This window comes from Cydia strobilella, chromosome 9, assembly GCF_947568885.1.
Source record: "Cydia strobilella chromosome 9, ilCydStro3.1, whole genome shotgun sequence".
NCBI classification, from domain to species: Eukaryota; Metazoa; Arthropoda; class Insecta; order Lepidoptera; family Tortricidae; genus Cydia; species Cydia strobilella.
The window spans coordinates 6,049,127-6,075,144 of NC_086049.1; positions in this window are offsets into that span (position 1 = coordinate 6,049,127).

Sequence of the window (26,018 nt, forward strand, 5' to 3'; positions counted from 1 at the left end):
ATATAAATGTAATATCCATAAATGTAAATAAACAGCATGGCTTTAAGGGCCACCGCCACCCCACACTAGCGTCTTTCGAGCGTCGTCTCGTTGTCTGGCCAGCGTTCTCACAACGGCGACGCAACTTTCGCAGCAGCGACGCGACGTCAGTAACTTTTTTCGAACGTCAACGTCTTGCCAGTGTGCAGGCGCTGACAAAACGCTGGCAAGACGCCGACGTTCGAAAGACGTTCGAGACGTTGCGTCGTCTGGTGAGACCCTGGCGCTTGATAAACGCTGCTGCGTCTACTACGTTTCGTCGACGCAACTTTTGCGTTTCGTCGCCGTTGCGCGGGCGCTGGCAGGACGATGACGCTCGAAAGACGCTAGTGTGGGTTGGCCCTGGCGTGCTTTCAAATAATATGCACTTTTATTTCAACCGGATAAAATTAAACTGATTTTTGCTCAGCTTAAAGTTATCAATGTCAGTAATCGGTTTTGAATGAGTAGTTCTTTAAAATGCTCTCAATTTTATTGACATGCTGTCAATATATTTTTTACAGTGGTTATACCGGTTTCCCGCCCCTCAGCCATAACTGTCAAACCGCACAACATTGTTTGCCCAAGAATGGCGTTTCTGGTTCAATCCTCTAAATATCTTACACCCACACGAATAACATCCGTATCTCATGATGATACTACTCAAAACAACACACTCTAAAATATAACTTAAGCTTTTAGAAATAAGAATGATTCAGTTCAACCGTTTACTACTGTTATTGTTTTAGGTAAATTTCACTGCAATCTGCCAATTGCCCAAGAAATAATAATAATGTATGTCAAAGCGTAAGTTTACAATATAATTGCGAATTACGAGTATCTCTTATTTATGTTTCGCAGAGGTACTGCAACGTTAAGCTAACAACTAGGTATTGCCATTAACTTTAATAAGGTATCTCAGTAACATAACGATACATAATACTAGAGTATTTGTGCGAGCAACTTGACTATCATATTCCGGTGATGTATATTTTAGAATTCGAAATGAATCAAAATTATTGATGACGATTACATAGGTATATTATATATAGTTTATGCCATCCTCGAAGACTCGCCCCACTCTTCCTCCTAATCGCTTGTAGTACAAGTGTGCAACCTTTTAGCAGTGCTGTATGTACATATTAATTAGCACACATATTAACCACCACCAAACTGACAATAATCAAAATAATTGGCGGCTGACATGGATTTCTCAGAGATCTAAACTTAATTACAAAAGTTACAGTTATCGATTTCTTTGTTGAAGAACTTTTTTTGAAGTGAAGAGCTGTTTTGTACGAGTATGTATCATGCGTGTGCTGCTATGAAAATTAGCAAGCGGAGTCACTATTCTCAGCAGTGAAGGATCGACTTAAAAGAAGAAGCATATAAGATTTGCCTAATTACTTTGATTGGTTAAATGTTGTCTTCCGTTGTTACTAAAACGTTTGAAATTTAAAAACTAAATTTACCTTTCCGACTGCGGCATGTGGCTGTGTTTTTTTTCTAATCGATCGGGCGGGCGGACACAACAATAAGCGCTCGATCACGAACTGTCAACCCAGTTGTCACCGACACGCGCCGCTATAAAACAAGTCAAGTGCGATACGGACATGCTTACCGCGGATTCTGTACCACACATATTTATTTACTAGACTTATATTGACCTGGATATAGACCCGGGGTGATCATGGTCTATAATATCCCGGTCAATATAAGTCTAATGAAACTAACCGTGAATCATTCAAAACAGTCGTATTTATTTAGTTTTTTTATAGTACATTTGCCATCAGGTACCTATATTGAATCGGCCAAGATGCCCAAAAATATCATACGTTGGCCCAAAAAGGTTCGGAGACTTCACATACCTTTGAATTTATTCGTCGATGTATGCGAGATTCCTCTTGATTTTTGCCTTATCCAAGAGCTGAAGTGAAATGACAGTTCAATACATAAGTTCCACAAAACTTTTTGGCACAAGCCAAGATTCGCCCCACGAGCTGGATTGAAAATCGCAGCCCTGAATCACTCGTACACCACACCACTATTTGTACGATCGAATATCTATAAATATATGCAATAAAAACAGTGATTTGCGGAGTAAAATTTGAGAAATCATTACGGTGTTACATTAAGGACGATTGTCTCACGATTACGTAGAGACATATAGTATTATGAGATGCAAAATGTGCCTGTCATCTTACGCAGTCAAATGACAACTGCGCGCGTGGACAGTTTCCCTAAGTATGCCTACCTATCTTACAAAGGTACGAGTACTTTTCTTGAAAAGGAATAGGCGTGTAAAAGTCCCATCGAGAAATTCAATATTACGGTTTCATCAGCACTTATTGCGTACGGAGCCCTAAAAACTCGGATTCATGACCGATGGTTTATCTATGGCGGGCTATTTGACTACTATTTGAGCACGTCAGTCTTTGATAGTTTTTATTTATTTAATGTCAATGAACTCTTGGCCGGTTCATTGTAAATCAATGTTCCAATAAATATATATATATATATATATTGTGTATTTATTTATGTGCGAATGAATATGGCTTCTGAAAATATGTATTACTCTTGAAGATTTACCAATAAACGCGGAGCCCACTCAATTTACCTATTTCCTTTTTTGCGAAGTTACCCAGCAGTATATGGTAGCATAGTAACACTCTTTATTTCCGTCTCAAAATAACCATATTTTTTGCAAATTACTTACATTCCGTTAGCAAATTAACTTCAATGTTTCATCAGTTCTTATTGCAGTATTATTTCAAAAGATCTATTTCCTAGGAAATGGCCTACAATTCCATAGCTTCAAAGGGCCATATCAATCAGCAAATTTTCTAACCGTCCATATGCACAGTTATACCAGAAATGATTACGCCTTATAAAGGGCTGGCACGCGATCAGCGTCAGGAGCGGGAACAAACTCCATCATAGGCGCGAGATCAGATAGGCTATTTTGGTAGGCTATGTAGGCTATATTGGCTATGTTGGCATGACAACAGAAGTGCGGCGCTTTGATTTAACACGCACCGGTTTTGTACTGTAAATAATGGGTACCAACATGCAGAAATTGGCGAAACCTTCTATGGGGGTTAGGTGGGTTACGCACTGGCTGGTTTGAAAAGCTTATTGTTTATTTATTTATATATACTCTATTGCACAGTAAACAATATACAGTTACACACGGCGGACTTAATGCCACACAGCATTTTCTACCATTCTATATTTAGGCTAAATAGAGAAGCATAGTTGTTGTGTTGTTGTATTATTCGGAAACGAGCACGGTTCTCCGGAACTCCCTTCGGTCGTATTTTAATTTATCGCCACTCGTTGCGAAATTTCCCTATTTTTCGCACTTGTATCATAATGTACTATTATCATACTGCTATAGTTACAATCAATCAAACTGATTTGTGACCCACCTATACTGTTTTCACGGTAAGTAATTTTACTTTTTAAATCAATGTAATGCCAGTGGCATAGTAAATCAGAAAAGGTTTCGCAGTGGGCCAGGAATCAAGTTGTTCGATAGTATAATTTTCCTTTAGTCCAGCAATTAACAGTCCACTCGTCTACACTCGCCCCAAATATCGGCAATGGCAAGACAAATGCGAGCGATAGCACAACGATATCGCGCGGAGAGCGATTTAAGGCTCGAACCGCTCGTGAATATCGCCCTAATGTCGAAATGTGTGTTATTTCCAACGATATCCTGGTATTTTACAAATGGAATGGGTTCGCGGGCTATTGTTCCATTAGAAAATGGGCTTTAATTCGGGGTTGATAAGATTTGAATTGATTTGAAAATTGGCGTTGTATCTTCCTGTTTCGTTGCTTGAAGTTTGTAGCTTATCTGCTATTTGTGAATTTTTTTTTTAGAAAATGTGCCATACAGTCGATTTTCTATAAGGACGAAAAATATACCAAATTAAAGTTATTTAGAACTAACCAAATTAATGTAAGTACGTATAAGAAAGTATGTGATCTTACTAATGGGTGCAATGTGTCTGCTCAACTTTTGTTTGTAAGAAGATAGATACGAGTAGGTAAATATGTACTTCTGTTATTAAATCAATGCATAATCAATCATTGATTATGCATTGATTTAATTTCTTTATTTGCAATCATGTTGTTGTTGTAGGTATTAAATAACAAATAAGTTGTCTCAAACATGAGCTATGCAAGTGCATCATCGTGTTAGGGCTGTTTAAAAAATAGATAGGAGAATATAATGTTTATCTACTTTTATTTTCTTCGTAGCGGAATGTATTACGGCAGCAATAGTTAGAACAAATATTTTATACGGGTATAAAACTGATTACAATTTACGTTCCTCGTGTTGCTGATTAATAAATAATTAACTAGGACCTGTCTCGTTCAATTTTCGCTCCTATTTCTGCAATTGCGTATGATATCGAATAAGAAATCGTTTTCTATAACATGGTCATTTTGCCAATCATTGGTGCCTCTATCTTAACATTTCTCCCGTATTTCACTTTTTATTACATGTTATCATAATAAAAGTGTTGTTGGTGTGGTTGGTTGTGCTTAGTCACAAAGTTGAACCCCTTCAGGCATTTAGAAATAATTAAAAACTTTATGGGTCGTTTGGAGTATCATTCAACCAGGATGTCATGTTTAGGGTTCTGTACCCAAAGGGTAAAAACGGGACCCTATTACTAAGACTCCACCCGTCTATCTGCCAGTCTGTCTGTATGTCCGTCTGTCTGTCACCAGGGTGTATCTCATGAACCGTGATAGCTAGACAGTTGAAATTTTCACACATGATGTATCTTAAATACCAAAAAACTTCAAAACACCGCTGTCTTTGTATTTATTTGATTAAAATCTTCCCTTCGCTTGGGTGCCAATTCTGAATTTAAAATTGGTGAGGTTTAGACGTTGTTATGATACCACCATGACACGATTCGTAATGCATGACCCACGCACCTATACGTGCAAGCGAGATGCGTAATGCCAAGACTCCCATTTCGCGTGCACCAATCAGCGTGAGCAACCATGAAGGTCGTATCATAACAAGATACAAACATTCACAAATAAGAAATCAGAATCGGCCTCTTGGTCCGTTGGGTAGTTTAATGGACTTCAAGTCGAAGTGAATTCATAATATCATGAATTTACCTAGTTAATAAATTGGAACGGGTCTTTTTATTACGTTATATCGATAACGAACTGGACTGTTTATTTTAGTGCATATAGGTACAGTCGCCATCAGATATGTCGGAGCGGCCGAGGTGCTCAAAAATATCTGAACACACACTTAACGCCTTGACAATAGAGGCGTGTTCAGATATTTGTGAGGACCTTGGCCGCTCCGATATATCTGATGGCGACTGTACTTAAGGCACCTTTACCCTCATCATGAGTTTTTCGCGACCGTAAAACGCTAGCGATTGCATCAACTCAAACGCAGTGCATCTCGCTTGCACCAATGTCAGTAAAGGGAGATTCATTGTGATGTTTAGTTTACGCAGTCGCTAGCGAATATGTTAGTGTTAAACTCGTGGTAAGGATACTTAAAGCAGTCGAGTTTCACTTGCACTCTCTAATTATAAACAGCACTAGGTTTACTCGCCTCTGCCCGCTACTCTATCTATTTACTAGACTTATATGGACCGGGATATAGACCGTGATCCCCCCGGTCCCGGTGAATATAAGTAGTGAAACTAACCGTGAATCATTCAAAACTCTATCTATTTATGTTAAACTTAACTTATATACTCTGGCACAGCCATTTTGCCAGTAGAAAAAGCGGCAAATTTAAAATAATAATAAATACTAAATTACATTTACATCCAACTTTTTCTACTGAAAAGTTGGATGTGTTTTAGTATATTTACCAATTTCATTTAAAAAAATGTCATAATTTTCGTCCGTAGCATCCAGTAAAGTCATGTAGAAAAGGTGTTTTTTCGCAACGGTTTTTGCTTAATATCTCATTAGAGCTATCAATCGTCTCGCCGGGTGGTAAGCGTTGTCAGACGAACTGACTGACAGACCTAGTTAGTTGACTAGTTCTTGTTGCATTTGATGAGTTACTTTGTAAGGTTACGTGCCCAAAAAAGTAGAAAGCGGGACTTGATACATGGAAGCAAACTCGAACTTACATTTTGATGTCAAAATTATGTAATATTGTGTACATTTGCACGTACATTTCTCTCGTAGGTACTTGTTCGTATATTTATTAGCGTGAGCGAAGCGCACGGGCGAATGATAACAAAATAACATAATTTAGATATCAAAATGTTAGTTCGAATAGGCTTCATGATGGGCAAAAGAAAATAAATTGTAAATGGATAGAAAATACATTGGAACTAATGCGCAACTGAGTGTGATGCACTGAAAACTAGATTTAAAATTATAATTATTTTGTAACAACATTTTCAAGAACAAGACTATTTTACGAAATGTCAGCCATTTTGGATTCAAAAATAGTCATAATTTTATAAACCCGTACCCCCGAGCACCTAGGAAACAATATCCATGATGACTTTTACGAAACACTTTCACAAACAAGTACCTACTTATCTACCTACTTACCTACTTATACATGTCAAACAAAAAAAATTATCATTTTTTTCGCGATGTTTTCGATATATTAATAGCTATTCTGCTAATCAGGGTAAAGACAAATCCGACAAACCCAACTTATCATCACCGTTCTTATAAATGGGTATAACTGACTCGACTTTATTTACATATACAAGTACTAAATATACTTAACCTATAACCAAATATATACTTAATACTATAACCAAAGAGAAAAAAAGGGACTTCGTTTGTAAGGAAAATCAGTCCACTAACTACTCTTAAGATTTTTCTAGATCTATAAGTTGTAGACACTCCATTATCATCAGGATCCCAGCATGTACTGACTGTTTAGCACCCATTACCACAGATCGATCAATCCGCGCGCGCCAGGGGGCGATTCATTATTACAAGGTTCTGTTTTTATTTTATTACCTTGCCAGTTAAGACTGTGTCGCACTATATTACTTTGTGATTAGGGTTTATTGATTATTATATAACTTCATTGATATTATATGTTACACCTAATCATACAAATTCGTTACAGACTGTACACTGTACAGGACAAAATCCGGGCATGCATGATATGGTAAATCTTTTAAATGAATGTGCATTATCAAGCAGCACTTTTTTTAATAATTTGTGGTTATCAAACTACATAATAAAATCACAAACATAATATCAGGTTGTCTGTGACTTAGACCATTATTTTTTCCACAGTACCTATATTTTTTTGTACACGGTCTTCTGAGAGTCTTTACCAAATTCTGTTATTAAAACATTTTATTATTTTTAATTATACAAGCCAAATTATACCTCATTCATTACATTTATCTTTTCACAATAGTTAAAACTTTTCTAATTGTATTCATATTGAGATACTTGTGAGGTGTTTTAACTTTAGTAAATTTGACTATAAGACGTTGACGCACCATTTTCATTACGCTTCATCAAATTCCGGCATGGTCGGTCAATAAGCCCTTTGTTTAGATTATTCTAAATATAGCCAGTTACCAATTAGATCTGGAAAGCTCCATAACACAAAGATCATGTGCTCTTACTCGACCTTTATGAATTTTCTTACTTTTTGAAAGCTTTAATTTATCATGTAGGAACTAGATTTATATTGACCGGGATATAGACCGTGATTACCTTTTGTATTATTTATGAGCTCCCGATACTTCGACGCAGTTACATGTAGGAAGAAATAATACCGACTAATAAGATTTTCGAGGGACATTTGAAGTTTTTGGCGCTCTTGCTCCTTTGATTTAGGTAGATACATATATAGTACGATATAATATCGTACGTACTATATAGGTATATCTACCTAAATCACTCCAGATGCTCCACTCTTATATTATAAGGTTGGAGCATCTACGTAAAGTTGATTTATAAAATCATAAATATATCATCGCCCAAAGAAAAAATATATATAAACAGACCAATAAGGCCAGAGCATAAAGGATTTATTTTACGGCCGGTAAACACCATGTTAATCGCAGTATTAGGTTATCAGGCATCGGGATACTAAAGCCTATCTGGTTCAGAAGCCGACTATCGCCGATCGGTGTATTTGCATACTAGCCCGGCCATCGGTTCTGCTCGTGATTATTATTATTTATATAATCGGATCGGGACGATATGAAGATTCCTGGCCTGCGGGTTAACAGCGATCTTTGACTTCGATTCTGGATAGCGCCAAAAATGTATGGACTTCATTTACATGAGATGCATGCAGAGCACACATTGTGTCCGAATATCTTTAGTTGTGGCAAGTGTGATTTTAAACAGTACTAGAGTTTTAAATTGAATGTATTTTAACAAACTTACACAATTAGCCGAAGGGGAAATAATTAATATGTAAAAGTAACAGTAGAGAGAAAGTTGTTAGGGAGAAAGGAAGTAGAAGTAAAAAACAAATTTGATGGACACAAGTCGGCTTTCTATGTTCAAAAATTTTAAATTCAGCATCATTTCTTTCCACAACTCTAAGTACATACAATGTTTATTATTGGTTGTGAACAGTGTTTTATCTCACATCAGAAAAAATAGTTATTGTAGGATTCCCCGAAGTTTTCTTTTAAATTAAGTATGATGGATACTTTGGTCCTGTACCGTAAAATGGTCCTACTTTGCTCCAATTTTTGCTCCACTTTTTAAACTGTTCATTATTAAATATTCAGACGAATTGAATATTTATAAAAAGAACATCTTATTTAACATATTTTATCGGTAAATCAACTTTATTAAATCTTGTTTTATATAAAATTAAGCTATGAGTGAGGAGCACAAGATACCCATTGTTTGGGGTATTTTTGCTCCCACGTATAGTTTACTTAGGGGTGCAAAGTTGCCCCATTGTGCGCCAAATTAATAGGACCCGCCAAAAAAGAGAGATTAATTTTACAACTAACTTAGCAATTCATAACATATATACAATTTCGTTTATCTGAGTATATAAATAATAATCTAGAAATATTATATTTGAATATATTAGACGTTAGCCTTTTTTTTAATTGGAGCATAGTTACCCACCAAGGAGCTAAGTCGGACCATTTTACGGTAATAAAAAGTAACACAAAATGTTACAAACTGTAATAGATGTCATGATGAAAAAAGTGACGAAGCCCTCCAGTGGTGAAGGTCGGATTCGAACCGGCGCCTTTAGCTATCGCGGTTCGCGGCTAACGCCATGACCCCCTAGGCCACCTCGCCACAGCGGTACCCGTCCCAATTTCTCGACTATACAATGCCATCTTACTAAGACCAGGCGTCTTTGACCATATATAGTAGTGTGACTACTTAAAAAACACAAATCAATATTAGGTATTTAATAAAAAATAATTTAATTTGTTTCCAAAACTTGTTCGTTAACACAAAATGCTTTATTATTGTTATTCCGAATAATTATACCTAAATTTTTCCTCGCGAATGAACTTAGTAGCTAAAGATGTGAATATTTTACCCCCGTTTCAACTTCTAATGTAAAACCAATTGTGTAATATCCACGACCTTTCCGAGCCGAGGAATAATTACAACCTTAAGGCATCGCAAGAATTCGGTCTACCTACAAAAACCATCGTAAACCAATCAATAAAGATATAGATATCACATACAGGTGGAAAAAGTAATGAAATATGACCGTCATATCCATAAAAGCGTCCATAAGGGGCAAGACGGTAGTTTCCATAATATGACTATAGTTTATCTTATAGTGCATTAAATGGTACAGAAAAAAGGCAACTAAGTGTACGGGCTGAATGTAAACAGTCTTATTGGTTGTAATATAGGGGTAAGAAATACTCTGCTTGCATAGCGAGTTGTGTTTGCGCTGTGATTAGGTAGGTATTATGGTCTCATCGGATTTCTCAGCATTGGTATCATCGCATAAAAAAACCGGTTGTTAAAATACCTGTGTTAGACTAGAAACAGTTAATAATATAGATTGATAGTCCCCATAAATGGTAACGTTCTTGACATTGTAATAGGGTCTCATATAGGCGATCGAGATCGTAAGTTTAGCATACGAGCATTAAGGCCGTAGGTTGTTATCGATATTAATAACCTAATACTTTGGACAGTCCTCGAAAGTTTGAGATGGACACTTTGCCTCACCATTATACCTAAACAAAAACGATCCTAATACGCCGAAATAATCTGGGATTTCCTGAAATTAATTAACCAATATAGCAAACGGTTGCCTCAATAGTTCATCACACCTACTAGTTAGTCGAAGTGGCACATAATAATCATTATAATGAAAAACAAACTTCACCACAGTTTAAAATGCTATTAAAATGATGTATGGCCAATATAATGACCTACAATTGTTTAAGTCTCATAACGGAGTTCCGTTGATTATTTTGTGTTTTTATCGGCGCTTCTTCTTAATAAAATGGTGTTCACCAAGAGTAAATTATTGAACTGTAAAAATACTTGAATCCCCAATTCATCATCCCGCCATTAAATCTTGTCAATTAAGCCAACTGAAAGTATGATTACAGACATATATTATAATAAATATATATAAATGATTATGTACCTATTATATAATCATATTGTAAGAATTTCCTTATTAACTTTCAAAAAATATTTTAGACAAATTAATCTTAATATTGTCTTCGGTTACCGCGATAGTTACTCATGAAATAAAACTATGAAAACGTAATTAGTCTTATTGTTAGTGACAATTGTAAAAAGGTCCAAATATTAAAACACTAATTGACCATATAATAATGTAATAAATCGAATAAATCTCGTTGCGATATAAGATAAATACCGACCAGATGTTTCCCAGAAAAATCTTGACACTGCGAACTAGGAATTTTTTACCCACGGTACAACGGGTAATGCGAGAACTGAAATTGACTCCTTGCAAACAAAACTAGAATTATCTAGTCTTAGTAGACTATTGTGTCCAATCTCTGTATGTATTAACATACAGAGATTGGACACAATAGTCGGTAGTTACTGTCTATTGTATGTAACAATAACTGTTTAACCAACATCGAATTTGTCACCACAAAAGCCTAACTAGTTAACTCCAAATTGTTAATAAAATTGGGACATTATTCACAATTACGTTTAACTTTATCGTTTTATGTTCCTTAAATAAGATATGTTTAAATACTAACTTATTGGTTACCAAAGGAGACTAAACGTTATTCAAATGTAAAGTTGGGGCGAGGTGGTCTCTACTCTACTCTACCGGTTACCTTACAAATTTTCTTCCGATTTAATTTATAATTCCAGCCTCTAGTGGAATAGGAGACGCTATTTTAAAAATATTACAAAAACCTTATAACTGTATTAGTTTCCGTTATTCAATTTTATAGTTGATTGAATTCAATTAAACCATTATTTATGTGTAAAGTGATATAAATGTATGTTGTATAAGGTCATGTGGTGTAAAATAATCAAACATATTTTATTTTGCTCGGGGCATGAGAAACAGTATGAGGATGCCCTACAAATGTTTCTCTTGTCCCAATTTTTCTCTTACCCCATCGAACCGTGTGCTGGTGGTGCTGGTGGTCTTGGACTTGGACAAATCTGGTAAGAGGTAATCCGTTGTTATGTTTAAGGCGTGACAAGCGACGTCAATTACAATGATAATGGCGTACATTCAAGATAATATTTAATTTGTATGAAAAATAGAAAGTCTACAGATTTCATAATTTTTAAAAGTAATTGATGAAACGTATCACTGTGTGAGGAGTACAATCTCGTGTTACATACAGGCCACACCCAGTAAAAATACCAACCTGCTGTTAGGCCGCCATGCAGTCCGTAACAAATCAATCAAGAACATTTTTTTGAATAATTATCCAACTTACTGTAACATAAAATCAACTATAAAAAACCAATCGATCAAATTTGCTTTGCATGGCTGCCGGACTGTCTAGTACACGCAAATAACTCACTGACTTCCCACAAATAGCTGAATTCAAATGCCTAACCTAAGCGCATTGCGTGAGAAAAGGCGGGATTAGTTTCTCCCCGAACGTAAAACGTCGTAAGTAACAATACTTTGTAGCAAACTTACGCCTTTTTATATAAGTAGGACAGAGTTTACGTTTAAATGCGCGTAGCTGATTGGCTACGGCGGTGCCAGCGTATTAAGCTATTGGTGCGCGCGTTTTTGTAAACAAATCATAAATTTGTTGAATAACGTTAGATTATACAAAACTCATTAAGGCGTCACGGTAGGAAAAGTTCACACTTGGTAAAACAACTTCATTACTCATCGGCCATTTGTAAAGTCTGTTTCAGCCTAGTTCAGTCGGCTGCAAAATGTAACGTGCTCAAATTTGTACGGACAACGGCTCGTGATTTCATATAAGTACCTAATCTCGACCTCGTCAATCATAGTTTTAGAAATAAAAGTGTGTGCGTGTAATCTTTACGCGCGATTGAAGTAAAACTTCTTTGACGATGACGTTTATCGCTATGTTGGCACTTTGACGTGTGTCCTATTGTGCGTGTGTCACTACTGAGCGTTACTTTCGTCAAAAAAAACTGAGTTACCCTCTAGTCGCGCCTAAAGAAGTTTTACTTCAAAAAACTAAGAATGATAAATAAATCGTTTCTGCAAAAAGAGCATCATACTAAACACTTACCGATAAATCAACTTACGTAGGTACTTATTTTACTAAATACCTACTTTGGTTTGTTTTCATAATCACATACAAATTATATATTTTTCATGTCTCATGCTCTGAAAGTGGGTCGTTGTTGTTCTAAAAAGTGCGCAGAAAGTGATACGTTTCTGCTCTAGTGCAGAAAAGTGTTGTACTCCTCTTCGTCCCCGTCCCACGAGCATCACGAGAAACAAAATTGAAAAATAGTGTCTTTATTTCCCCGCCTGGAACAATTGGAAATTGTTCTAATTTTACTAATCCCGCATTGAATCGTTTTTTATCAAAAATGATGTAAGTAAATTGTTGAAATAAATTATTCTTGATTTCTTTTGTTGAATTGTATTTACTCGATATCATAAGGCGGGAACCAAAAGGAATACACCAAAAATATTTTTTTAAACCATACACTTGCGTAAATGAGCAAAGGCAGTATCTTATACAGCCACAGTTAAACGTTTGTACGATATTAAATGGGTTTTTAAAGTCTTTTATCACTATATTCGTGAAAATAAAATTAAATATAAGATAAAATTTGCTTATTTTATTCATTAAATTGTTATTTAATATTGAAATTTCTTTATATACTTTTATTATGTTGGCTAAATGACTGGGATGCCATTAACTATTGGGAGTTTTACAACGAAAAAGTAAAAAATTAAAAAGTAAGAGGCAATCCCGCTGATTTTGATACTAAATTAACCAAATCATTTTAAAATTACTGCAGTTTGTTAAGATATGTGTGTTTCCGTAAATATTGCAATCTAAATATTTTTCGCTAGGGGTTATTTATCTTCACACGTGAAAAGTCTCCGATTGCAAGTAAGTCCTTAGGAAAAAAATAATGGCCGCAGGTCTATTAGGTACTTTAGTTACTGATTTTGCAAAATTGCCTTGTCTTGTTTTGTTTCCTCGCATTCGATATGAAAAGTAGAGTGTTTAACTCGAGTGAAAGGCACTATTTCCATCTCGGACTATTGGCGCTCTCACTGCGTTCGAGCGCCAAACAACCTCGACGGAAATGGGTGCCTTTCAACTCTTGGTTAACAATCTACTATAGGAAAACATATCATGTAATGTGCGCTCCGCGTTTTATTGAATTAGTTGATAGAATATAATAATTGTGGACCAATAATTTATCAAGATCATACTTACATACTGCACACACAGAACCTATCAAAGGAATCCGTGAATTGCTTGGGAAAGAATTGCAGATATAACTGGACAAATTGCGATAAATGCAGTGCTGGACCAAAATTTGCCGAGTGTCAAAGGCAGGCAGGAATATATCTTATAACGTTGAAAAGTGGCCTTAGTCTTGCTTGCTTGGTAATTTGCCTGCCTCGGCTAGTGTGAGAAGGCCTCAAATATTTAAATTCCTGTATCCCTATGCTTACTAATATTATACGAACCGAGTTACGATAAGCGGTCCCGGGGAAGGACGTGGGATAGTTCATTATGGGATGAAATCACGAAGTTGCTACTCAAGAAGACCAGTTAGTTCTTACGGACTGAAACTGCGATCAGTACCCGTACCATGAGCCACTGACAGTGTCAAAACTGACATAATATACTCTAACGTCTACGTAATTTACTTGCTATACATCTCGCTCGCACTAATATGTCAGATGCATAGAAAGTAAGTTACGTTTACGCTAGCTACTGATGGTAGCCGTATAGATTCAATATTTGTACTGTCAGCTGCATATATAATAGTTTAAACTTTATACAACAAAGTAACAAAGGTAAGGGGCCCAAGACTTTGACCATGTATATCTAAAATACCCGATCCCACGTAGCTACTTAGAGTCTCGCTAAATATTCATCACGCCGTAATGCGCAATTATCATAACGTGTTCACGGAGTCTGCTGGACCCATAAATTGTGTAAAGACTCTTATGAAACCATTCAAGTAATCTCGAGCTTAAGGTTGGCTGGCGGTCATGTGAATATAAAAATAAAAATTGTTTTTTATCAAACAAGTAACCTAAGGCCCATAATAATATGTGTTACTATTACGAAAGATATAAATTATGTAACTACGTATAAGATAAGTAAAGTCTACGAAAAAAAACGTACCTTGTAAAATCAAGAAAAATGTATTGTCGCCATACTTTGGCCTATACTCGTGTAGATGGCGACACCGTTTGATATTTAACAATTTTAGCACATATCACTGAAAGAACATGGATCAAAGTCATATGGTGTTTTTAAAATAATAATAAAATAATCTTTTATCCGTATATACCGGGTGTTTCCTGTAACAGGAGCATTAAATTAAACTGGAGGCTGTACTCCTCAAACTGACCAACATTTGTTCAGCGACTTTTTAAAATTATGAAAATTTTAGATTATACCTTTTTCATACTAATTAACTATTATTTTCAATGTACGCTGCCATCTGTGTGTTTGACGTTGCTTGTCAGCCTTTAAACATAACAAATTTTGCAATACATTGCGTCTTAAAATAATCTTTAAAGTGTAATAAAAATCAAAACACAAGTTATTTTTAAAAGTTGCTGAACAAATGTTGGTCAGTTTGAGGTGTACAGCCTCCAGTTTAATTTAATGCTCCTGTTACAGGAAACACCCGGTATAGAGCGTGGAAAAAATTAATGAGCCCTGGTTGGAAAGCGCCTTAAAACCTTAAGTTAGCTCATTTTACTTGAAGGAAACATTATTTTATTTATAAAAAGAAACTAATATATAACTGCATTCAAAGATTTATTTTAATTCGCTTGTCTCGACCGGAAATCGAACCGACTTATAAACATTTGTAAACTCTGTTAAATGGCATACACCACTTAATTTTCGTTGCTAGGTAGTTTTAGCAAGCTTCCATCAGACATTATATTTATCACAATCATGTGACAACCCTACAGCCGGTCAAAACTAGATCATTTTATCGCATGTTTAAAAACAGCGATCGAGTGATTACGCGTGACAGGGCGATGCTCCGCTGATCGGTATCCACCGAGAAACGCGGATAACGAGAGCTTAGCTTCTTGTAGTAGAGTACAGTCAGCACCAGAAGTTGCTAATAGTACGAGCGGGGACCGTATGATTTACTACTACGGCGTCTGATACAAGGATAAAGCCCCATGGCACACGTTCATAAAAGTAATGCTAAGTTTGGAAAAAACTGTTCCTGTATGGCCGGATGTGCTCCGCCGAGCACTTTAAAGGTACCAAAAACGTATGCCACGGGGCTTATCCTTGTATCAGATGACGTAGTAGATCATACGGTCCCCGCCCGTACCCCGTACTATAAGCGGGCGAGGTGTTCAAAATTACCTTGACACGCTCTTATTCTCTTAACAATAAAGTCGCGTCAAGATCATTTTGAGCACCTCGCCCGCTTAGCAACTTCTGCTGCTGACTGTATAACATATTTATGATATGATACATAATAACAAAATCATCCTGTACTAACGATCAGCTAGTTTATTATTTTAGAGTGTTATTTTACGTATGTTTGTAGAATGTCGATATATTTAGGTACTTATTTTCCTACTCACATGTCATTGTAATATTGATGTTCCGCTGATCGGTATCCACTTAGAAACTCAGATAACGAGAGCTTAACTTCTTGTACAACATATTTATGATACGCTAGTTTATTACTTATAGGTAACAGTAGATACTGAGAATACTGAGAAATAAAAATAACGAGACCATAGCTTCTTCTACCACATACTTTAATTTTAAACGTTATTATTATTACTATTGCATTTCTCATTTCACACTTCAAGTTACCTTTTCACAATTTTTAATACAGTTTATTATTTCCCCGTATTCAACATATAAATGAATCTGAACATGCAAAAACATCTTAAAAAAGGGTTCGTCGATTAATATCTTTCATAAAATATGTTCAATTTCAAAAACAATACACAATACACTACCTTACAAGGGTACACTACATAATTCCGAAATTTTTTATTCCGAATTTTAGAATGTCGAATTTTATCATTCCGATTTTTAAATGCTCGACCCGTCAAAATTCGGACTGTCGTAATTACGAATGATGAAAATCACGAAGATTTATATTTCCGAAAACCCAAAAAGCCAAATTTTGTAAATTCCGAACCACATAATTCCGATTATAACAATTCCGATGGTGACGAACATCGAATTTAACAATTACGATTTTTGAAATCACGAATTCCGAATTGCTATTATTCCGAAATTTTATATTCCGAACCACATAATTCCGATTATAACAATTCCGACAGTGACAATCGCCGAATTTAACATTTACAATTTTCAAAATCACGAATTCTGAATTGCCCTTATTCCGAATTGACGTAATTCCTATTTTAAATATCCCAATTTTTAAATTTCCGAATATATTGTTAAAGTTCGTTTTCTTGAGGGTCGCAGTTCTAACCTAACCTAACCCACTTCTTGCAATAGTTCGTTTTCTTGGGGGTCGCAGTTCTAACCTCACCTTACCACCTTACCCACTTCTGGCAACAGTTCGCGTTCGCAGGGTCGCAGTTCTCCCTAATTTATTTATGCCGAATTTTTCTGCCACAAATATTTTATGTCGAATTTAACATGATGCGGTACGAAGGGCACCCGTAATAATTGCTAAAACGTGAGTCTTCATTTCAATATCACGGATTAAATCTTTCCGAACTTACAAAAAACCGAATTTCTGAATACCGAATTACTAAAACGTGAGTCTTTATTTGAATATCACGAATTTCATTCTTCCGACCTTATAAAAGACCGAATTTCTGAATACCGAGTTATTTTATTTCCGATCGGACAAATGATTTTTCGGAATTTAAGAACTCGGAAAAAAATATTTTCAGAAAAGTGTATAATCGGAACTTTAAGCTTTTGGTAAAATGACAATCGGATTTTAAATTTTCAAAAATAGCACATTCGTGATTTTATTCCATCGTAAATTTAAAAGTGGAAAAATTACTGCCTTGAGTGAGACTTGAACTCACGGCCTCTGGATAGATACTCCAGCGCTCTGCCAACTGAGCCACCAAATAAATTTATTCTAAGCTTAAATTTATTCTAAGCTTAATAGCATCGATCGCAGACGTTTCTGCTTGTTAAAAATTAATTTATTCCATCGTGTTTTTAAAAATCTTAATTTTGTTATTTCGGACTTAAAAAATCGGGATTATGAAAATCGTGGTTATAAAAATCGGAAAAATGTATTTCGGAATATTTGGGTGTTCCCACCTTATAATTGTGGGCGAAAGCTAGTAAACATATACCAACATTACTGAAGGAGGTTAAGTGATTTCATTCTTTACATTATGGTTTATAATAAAAAATATTAAAAATCGCTCCTATTAAAGAAAAGCTGAAGCATACGCGACTACGCTGGTACGGTCACGTACTCAGACGGTCTTCTGATGGTACGAGTGGTATTGGATCTACCAACGACGAAACGGGGCCGTGGAAGACGCCCTGCTACTTGGCGGACAACGGTCCAAAATTACCTGTGATTTTCAGTATTGAAGTATTGACGCCGGCACTGCACAAAATCATCCTGTGTGGAGAAAGAGGACAAGGAGAGTCGACCCCAGATAATGGGAAAAGAATTAGGTAGAAGAAGAAAAAAAATGGGACAATTCTTACATATACCGACCTAGTCCCACGTAAGCTCAATAAGGCTTGTGTTATGGGTACTAGGCGACCCAGCTGCTTATATAATTGAAATTCTTAATTTTGACAAATCAAAATTGCATTTGTCAAGGCAAGTTTTGATGTCTGGGCGGCTAGAGGCTATATAATAAATAGGTATATTATATACATAAGTACTTACACAGCCATCTTCCATAACTCAAGAACATACACACAAATGAATGCCCTTTACACTTTTTACTTTGATATATGCTATATAAGTCTTGTGTGACAGATACATATCGAGTATTAGATGTGAACGCGCCTTTGCCCGCAGTCTCACGCGAGCTAGAAAACTCGCTGTAACTACAACACAGGTCATCAATCTATACGATTCAATTCAAAAATGTGCCTAAGCTTCCACATTCTGTTTCTATGGGAGGTTTTATAAACCTGTATGAAAAATATGTACCAACCATCAATCACGACTTAATGGAATCCGTTAGGTCTTCGTCTCTACGATATCCAAGGAAGAACCTTTGGTCTCGAACTATTAGATAATTTTACCAACATACTTTCAACAGTTAGTAAAAAGCGCGTAGTACCTAATTTGAGATATTTTCTATTAAAATCAATAGAAAGTAATATAATAAACCCTCGACACCTTGAACATCAGAAAATTTATCAGAGTAATCGTGGCCACGGGTTTGTATTTTTCACCATTGCAAAATTCAAAGATGAATGCAAAGCGACTGCCATCTGACCTTCCAACCCAAACGGGAAACTATTCTTTATTGAGATTAGTTAGCAACAGGTCAATATCAAATGATATATGTAGGTACAGCGAGCTGTAAAAGTGCATACCCACTTTATGAATGAAGTTCATTCATGAGTTCCGAAAAACTCATTTTTAGGAACCGAGATTTTTTACCCGTAACCTCCGGGTTGAAAGCCGCACTCTCTTAACACTAGGCTATCAATGGCAGCGCTCTAATACATACTGTACTATGTAATACAAACTCTGATATTCTCCAAAATATTACCAACTGAAAAATAGATATGAATACCTCACATGTACAGTATTTCCTGGAAATTGCAGTGTTCGTTCAGAAGATATGTGGTATTGTTTGTCACGTGTCACATTTGACTCATGGGACAGGGAAATTGGTAGTGCACGGTTGGTTTATGACGAGCGCACGGAGTATAATAAAGCACGGGCCCGTGTGACCGATACATATCGAATAATGATTGATGACGACACGCACTTGCCGGCCGACTCGTGCTCAGGCCAGGAAACAAACGGTTTCTGTATTAGACACGTTAGATAAGTCCAATTCAAATAGGCGAATTTAGTAATTAGACGTGATATAAAAACTGAATATGATTTTTCTCGCTGACTGTATATTTTTCCAAAAATTAGTGCATTAGGGAATGTGCAAAATTTTTAGTTTATTTTTAGTTTAGTTCACATCCAGTGCCCTTTCCATTATTTCCAGCATGTATGCTACTGTAGTATTGGTTTTAATAATTAATTTGGAATTAAATAAGTACTTAACTAAAAATTCCTACTTCCATTGACAGCACCATTGTGGAGCACCATGCTTAAATTGTGAGACCATTCTGTCCGTACATTCGACGTCATTATTTATTAGTTTATTACATATAAGGAATCAACAAATCAGTATAAATTATTAAATGAGTATATATTATGTTTCCTGCTCTCATAATAAGATTGACTGGGAGAGAATGCCTCATGGCATTAAGTTCGCCGTTTGTACACTAAGTTTTTCTTTTGTGCAATAAAGTATAAATAAAAATAAAATAAATAATAATTTAACAACATATTACCATATAATTATTCAATTAAAAGTAAAACTAAAACTAACTAAGAATCAACTTATAAATAATAAAAATTAAAAAACAAAACTACTCTTAATTCAAAACATCTAGATAAGGCCCCCGCGGCATTGTGCCAAAGATGCTGGCAGCATTCCCTCGCTGAATGGCAATACTTACAATAATAATTTTAATACTTGAAAAACCTAATTAAGTAAACTATTTAACACTTTATTACTTAAATATTAAATTTAAGTTGACTTCTGTTTTCTTTGTTTATTTTGGCATAACCTTAGAGAGAGCAAAAGGAGATTTTTTCAATGTGTGAAGATACAGGACCGTCAATCAGTATTTTGACTAACGCTGATATGAAAATGTTAGCCAAAAAAACTTAACTTCCGCCGTTTTCATGGCCCATGTTCGGCGATGCGCACTGCCTACTTACCCGGACCATGATTAATGCCCACACAACCGTCGCCAACTAGATGACCCAACTAAACGGGGATTAGTCCGGTAGTTAGTTAGTCAGGCAGTAAACTCAATATCATTCCTAACTGTATTCTGTATTTGAAATTAAAATAAATTATCTCTCTTTCGTAAGCATCGCAAAAAATATTGAAAAGGGTAACCTACCGGTGAGCTTTGAATTGGCAGTATCGCTAATCGTTTTAAATTAAATTAAATTAAAAAGCTTTTATTTTTATTTTCAGTTTTGCAACAGATAAAACTAGGGAACCATTGAATGTGTACCGGTATGTCACTGGAGCCCCAAAAATAAATAATAAACACCAAATTTATCAAAAACGGCACTTAATACATAAATTCCAAGAACGAAAACCCTTTATATTTCATAAATCATACTTACAGGTAAAAATGATGTAATTATCCAAGTGACAAAGTAAACGTCACTTTCTCAGTGATACGAACCCTTCACCAAAAAGTCACTCCCATACAATCGAAGTTACGTTCTCACTTTAAAATTATATGAAACTTGGCGAAAGAAAATACAGCGATTAGAAGTTTTGTATGTGAAACTTCTCAAGTATTTTCTGTAATTAATTTAATTTGTTCTAATACTTCTAACAGTACTGTCATTATTATCACGCTATCACGTAGACAAATGCGACCATCAAATCCGTCGTTTGCTCTAGCTAAACTGACCTAGTGTAGAGCAAACTATGTAATATTTTCCTCAGCTGACTGTACTCCAGGCCTTGGTGATTTGAATTAATTTACATGAAACTTACAGGCTAATTAAGCGTCGACGAGATAATTGGCCGTGAGATGCTGATTAAGTATGGATTAAATGGAGAAGCGTCCATTTGACTGTGTAGCGGGTATATCTGCTCATTTCATCTACATCTGGTCGTTAAGAATTTAGCGACAATCTAAATATTTATATTACTTACGCAGTTAATGTGGTTCAAAAACATCACTTTACAAATTAATTTACAACAATTATTATTGCACCTTCCCAGTTCCGGTTTCAAAGTTCAGTAAATAGGATTGTAGTAGAAATGTAATATCAATCTATCCCTATACTTCACTTAAAAACTGGAATAATTACTTAAGCTCACGATAACAAAACGGGCCATACGTTTGAGAGTTACGACAGGCGTATGGGACTCCGAGCCGCACGGTCTGCACAGCTAGATCTAGCACTAGCTTGGCGCATAGAAATATGGAGCAAGTAAAAAAAATGAAAAAAAGCTGACCACACATAAATATATTTATTCTATGGCTACGATGCCACAGACAGACATTGGCGTCAAACTTGTAACACCCCTCTCTTTGCGTCGGGAGTTAAAAATACCCCCTGATATACCGTAAAGCAGGGTGGCTTTGAAATGTAGGGGCGAATTTGAAATTTCAATTTTTACAGTAGGTGACCATCAATATATATTAATCTAACTAGTTACACGCACAGTTTCAGTAAATAATGAATAATGGTAATTTTGTAGCCATTTTAAAATGATCAAAGTAACCCCAAATTTTGCTAGTTACCCCGTTTTACCGTAGTGAATTGTATGTATTGTATTGTTATTCTCTTTATTTGTCTTTATTTTTCTTTATTTGTATTGTTATTATTATTTCAATTATTTAATTACTTGTTCGTATTTTAATCATTATCATGTGATATCGTACATTAGGTACACCATACATATATTTCTTTGTTTGCCTACAAACTTTAATATACTTTTTCTTTGAACAGAAGATTCTTGATCCATTGATCCCTTTGCCATCATCGTTATTACTTTAACCTTTTAACATCGTATCACCTTCATAGCATTCTAAGTAGGTACATATAAATCTCAAAACTAAAGTCGTGCTAAGCCTCCTCCGACACGTATACATTTTGAAGAGGCTGTATAAACACTGTATATATTTGAAACTACACTAACTCTCCAATGCATTGCTCCAAGAGAGCTTTTAATCCATTCACAGTCAATATGTTTTAAACTTTATAATTAAGCTTTAAGGTTTAAATTGGTTTAGCTATGCATGGGTGTTGTTGGGTAATGGTACACCAGTCTTTTGAAGGTTTAGTATTAACTCTTCTCTCGAGGTGCGCAAGCTCTGGACAGCTCAATCGGCGCATTCATTGCGTCAACAATAACATATCGATGAGCGATAGTGACTTGTGTAGTCACCGGCAATGCCGTTATACAGGCATTCCTTTAAATGGCCTTTTATGGAAGCTCTTTTAAAAAGGTGTGCTTTTAATGTGACTAAAATGGAAGCTGAGACAATTGTTAAATTATTTATGATTAAATAATAGTATTTCCCTTATGTTTATAGTCGTCTTTTGGTCTAATGGTCGACTATGAGCGATAATATTACCATACATAGTTACAATTATTTCATTCATTTTTTTATGATTTGTTTTAAGACTGTAAGTACATACAAGGAGTATGTACTTAGTAAATTACTTATGTTCAGTTTAAGGATATAATCGATATGTCATTCCGACTAGGAAAAACAGATTTTTTTGAGGTTAGGACGTTCAAATAGGCAAACACCATATTTTTTTCCCATTTTTTATTTTTACCTAAATGGAATATATGTAATAACTACTTACATTAAAACATGCCTCTTGGCGCCACTTGTACCATCCCACTAACCCGGGGTTAGCCGGTTAAATCGTTGACCCAGTGTGAAATTGTACCTAATGGTAACCATGGTAACTCTAGGTTTAACCAGTTAACCCCGGGTTAGTGAATGGAGCAAGTGGCCCTTAGAGGATCATCACTATTTTGTTACACTTTGTATGTAACGACGAATCTCGATGACTTTTCATTCATACTTTTAGATTAGATATAGATTGTCTAGAAAACTTATAAAAGAAAACTGCAACACTTTTTAACTGTAGATACCACTTTTTTCTAATCGATTGTGATAATTTATTATGAGGTGGGTATATATTTTCCAACCTGTGTGTAGCCCAGGAATATTGAAAATACCTGATCGTCAAGTTTACCCCTATCATGCATACTAGTTTTCGCCCACAGCCGCACTTGCATAGAATTGGATTTATTTATTAACTGTCGGCCCACACAGCCGGCCGGACCCGGACTCACCCACGGGTGCTCCGCTAAACCTGTACATCCTCCATTCTGAGAAATGGCACATTTATACCAATTTACGTAACATAATTGACATGTTTATTCTAATTTATATGGCATAATGCTTCAATGCTGACTTTTATAGCGGAATCCTGAGACGTACAATTTATAGTATTTCTAACTAATTCTAAATGATATGGTTAAAATTAGGAAATGCTCCAGGTACTGCGTTTGTATGGCGAGAACCGGGAATCTCCGGTCCCGGTACTGTATTTGTATAGAAAACCAGGTAACGGGACCACTCCCTAGTTGAAATGGGGTGAAGAAATATTAAGAATTATAATATTAATAATTCTATTCTGGACACGGCTTATAATAATCATTCTAACCCCTTTTTACTAGTAGTCATTTTAGTCAAACATATATGTTTATCTATCGTACAGCTATAAACCTTAAGTACTGAAAATTCAATCGCCAAAACAAATCTACTATTCTGATTCGGGAGAAGTACCTACTTTCGGCGTTGTTTTGTGACAATTACTTCTGTAGATTATAGTATTTTTTTCTCTTTATTTTAATAACAAAACTTCCGTGAGACACAGACATATTAAACATATTAATAACATGTCAAGCGTTTTCGACTTAAAATACGTGAGTGACCCGTTATTAATATGTTTAATAGATTATAGTTACTTGGTATAATTTTGAAATAATAATACGAGTATATGGGAAACTGAAAATATGCGCTTTTCTTTGCTGTTTCTTGCGTAGTTCTCTTTTTGCGTCATTGAACAGTGGAACATAAAATCGTTTCTTTGAACCATTTAAGTATTTTTCTACCGATTTAATTCCCCTGAGCGTTCGTCAACAAAAAGGGAACACTAAACAGAAGTTCTAATCAACAATATCGTATCTCCATACATGTCCAACAAACATACGGCTTTTCGGCTCTGGAGTAACTAAGCTACATGGATTGAGCTCACCTAATAAATATATCTTTCACGCAAAAACCTCGCCAACGCAACATATATCACCCGATGTTATTGAAGTGTGTTCCCTTGTCCACACATCGAATAATATTCAAGTGCTTTCTTTACGTGTTCAGTGTAAATATTTATGTTACCCGACATCCGATGCGACTGGTTTCTTACAGTGATACAGACACTTGCTGAAGGCGATGGCATGACATTGCACAACGTTCTGCTTGCCTTTAAATGGTGTTTGTTGAGGTATAAATAAAATTAAATGAGCAAGAAGGCGTTAAATGATTAGTCGGTATTTTTATAAGCCAGTATCTACAGATTCTACTAGCCAGGTAAACGGTATATCTTATATTCGTTAACAAGTAATTATAGATACGAGCATAAATAAAAATAACCTTCATAACTCATCATATTCCATAATACAACCTCCAAAAATCTTCAAACTGTGGTCCAAAACCACATGGCCGTGGCATGGTGGTGGTAGTGGTTGGTGGTGTGGTAAGTACGTAAGTAAGACTATTATTTGAATGAACCAATAATTCCTAAGATGAAACATTTTCATAAATGAGAAAACATACTCATAAAAACCGAAAACTTTATGTGTACCATGGTTGTAGTATTGGTCTATAGTTGGGTGACCCTACCCTAGTGGGAAGATTTGCTGACTATGGATGAGGTCTTGGTGGCTCAGTTGCCAGAGCGCTGAAGTATCGATCTAGAGACCGTGACTTCAAGTCTCACCCAAGGCAGTAATTTTTCCACTTTTAAATTTATTCTAAGCTTAATAGCATCGTTCGCAGACGTTTCTTGTTGTTAAAAATTAATTTATAGTTGGGTGCTTTTACGGTTCATGATTGTTGGCAAATAAAAGGAATAAAATTGCTGTGTATGACCCAAACACCGGTAGCATTTCGATCAACGGGATTACGCATCACTGATAACTGGCCCAATTCAAACAGACAATCGAAATGTCGAGTACATTTTAAGATTTGACGAGATATGAATAAAGCCACCGGATGTTTTAACATGCGTTTCAATCAGTGAAAATATTTTATCTCATCTGACGTAGTGTGTGGATCTATCGAATTTAATCTTAAAGATATTATAATAAAATTCGTAGTGAAACTTATGACAGTTATGACTGATGGAAAGCATCATGATTAGAATATCCTGTCAAACGTCAAACATGATATAAATTAAAACAGAAAATTAAGCTGTCGAGTCATTGATAAAATCTGTAGGTTATACTTACAGTAAAAGCAGCGGCTTTTGATATATAACTCAAAGTTAAATAATACAACTGGATGGAAAACTAAAAAAAGACTACTCCG